This window comes from Sciurus vulgaris (genome assembly GCF_902686455.1).
Source record: "Sciurus vulgaris genome assembly, chromosome: 14".
Taxonomy (NCBI): domain Eukaryota; kingdom Metazoa; phylum Chordata; class Mammalia; order Rodentia; family Sciuridae; genus Sciurus; species Sciurus vulgaris.
The window spans coordinates 87,363,013-87,365,392 of NC_136475.1; the positions used below are offsets into that span (position 1 = coordinate 87,363,013).

General features: G+C 42.4%; 1 pseudogene across 1 annotated transcript; it reads right to left on the bottom strand.

Moving 5' to 3' along the window:
• Positions 1–200: 200 nt before the first annotated feature.
• LOC306643795 (transmembrane emp24 domain-containing protein 4-like) lies at positions 201–1,364 on the bottom strand (annotated as a pseudogene). The gene has a single exon. The product of its transcript is annotated as a transmembrane emp24 domain-containing protein 4-like (transcript).
• Between the last annotated feature and the right edge of the window lie 1,016 nt (positions 1,365–2,380).

The following is a 2,380-nucleotide window of genomic DNA, read 5'->3' on the forward strand; positions in this document are numbered from 1 at the left end:
TGACAAGTCCTCTTTGGAAAGTTCACAAATTCTCCACTTGCAAATGTTCTAGGATCAATCTTTACAGACGAGACGTGTTCCGCCCAAACACTGAAACACAACTGACTTCCCCCATTGCTTTGACAGTGGATATTCCAAGTACCCCAAGACCTATGGGACTGTAAAAGTCCATTTGGACTTCTTTTTTTTTTTTTTAGGAAGGAAAATATATAATTTATCAAAAAATAGTTCTAATATATAGAAAAACATCTCAATCCACTGGGGCCAAGATCTGCCCCTATTTACATTCAGAGAGCCATTGAGTGAACCAGAACTGGCTAGGGAACAGTGAGGCAAGGCCTCCTTTGTGGGGTATGCGTCACCTACTGTGTAATCAGATGAAGAAAAGACAGAAGGTCATTTGCTCATTTTGTGAGAAGACAGGAATTACTGGAGGCAAAAGAGACAAGACTTAGTCTTGGATTAGTTCCAACTCCTTATAAGCCCTAAAATAGAATTTGAAATCTTGGACCAATGTCCTGTGTCCTTGAGATTCAAGGTTAAACAAGTTACTGATCTGAATGGTTTGTTGCCATAGTACCAACATGTCACGTTCTTTTTCATTTTTCCCCCCTCAAATCCAGGTGGTTAAGGGATTGGTTGGGGAAAGTACCAAAGAACTAAAGTGAGCCAGATCATAGGGGGAGGGCACTACACCAGTTTCTTGGCCTCAAAGAAGCTCTTGAGGTGACGCATCTGCCAAATGCCAGTGAGGACCATGGCGACGGTCTGAGCCATGGACCACCACAGGACCCTCTGGTTGGTACTCTCACTGGTCAGACGAAGCGTTCTTCACGATACCTCTGGTAATCCTGCTCTTTCTGGATCTGTTCCACTTGATCAAGCAACTGGTGGGCACCGAGCTGCAATTCCGTCAGCTTATCCTTTGCTGCAATCTCGGGGTAGTTGTTGGCATGCTCCCCAACTTGGATGTCCAGGTGCACGTGCAGTTTGCCACCAGCGAAGAGGGCCATTCTGGTGGAGTTAGAATGCAGACAAATCTGATGTTCACCGGGAGTGTGGGAGGTGAACGTGAAAGGACCCTCGGAGCCATACTGTTGGAACAGTACCACCTTGCCATCGGGGTCCTTAACCTCCACGTGCATGCCCAAGCCAGGGGTCGAGGGAAGGAAGACCTCTTTCTGCTTGTCCCACATCTGGGTTTGATAGTTGCGGATGACCATGTTCTCATCGGGGATTTCCTCGATGAAGCAACGCTTCTCCGTCTCGCCCATGTGGAAGTAGAGCCCCTGGGCACCGGCCGCACACATCACGAGCAACAGCAAAGCCTGTAGACCCATAGGCGGCAGCCCCATGCCCCCGACACCTGCATCTCGCCAGGTACCCGCGTGCGTACGTTTGTGGATTGCTCTGCACCTTCTGCGGTGACGTCTATCCTCCATTTCCCTGTCCCCTCTCTGTCCTCCGTCCCATTTGGACTTTTGATCATTGCTTCTGTTGAGCGTTTATACTATCGGCTATCTGAGGTTCTCAGTGGGAGAATCTTCTAGACTCTACTTTCTCTAGAAGGCATCCTCTCTAATTTCTAGTTGCCATTACTGGGTGTTTCCCATATTTTACTATGGAAGTGAGACCTCTGGCTACTGGCCTATAGTTTTACAATTTAGTAGGTGAGTTATATTTACAAACGAGGTTACTACTTCCCTTATTACTCTATCCCTGGCACCAAGCATAACGTTTGCTACTAACTCAATAAATTTTTTTTTTAGGTTTTTATTTTTTTATTTTTTTTCTTTCAATAAATATTTTTAAAAGTGAATTAAAATAAAATTTTGTAAATGAGGTAGTTGATTAGGTTATAGTTTATTTGTATTGGTTTTGCAGTAGAAATAGCAGATTGAAGCATATTGAGTGAAAATGCTGGATAAGTTAGCAGATTTGAGTTAACTAAAACAACCCAATTAACAGCCTGTGAGTTTGATGTTATAGAATCCTACAGGAAATTGGTTGAAGTTTTATATTAAAATTTTCTTTCTGACCAACAGAGCTGTTAGCTATTAGACGAGTCACCTGAATTATGGAAATTGACCTCTTCGGAAAATTATCAGAACTGAATGGGCAATAATAACTTTTGGGGTGTTTGGTGCATTATCTTAAATGATACCAGGATGAAATTTTTATTAAACACTAATAAAATAATTTTATTAACAAAGCTATTAATAAAATGGCATGAGTAATTGATTTGAGTGGTACTTTCCAGTTTAACATATCATTATACAAAGTATCTTTTTTTTTTTTTTTTTTTGGTGTTGGGATTTGAACCTGGAGCTTGCATATGTGTTAGTCTGTGGAGCCACACCCCTGACCTAAAGAATATCAC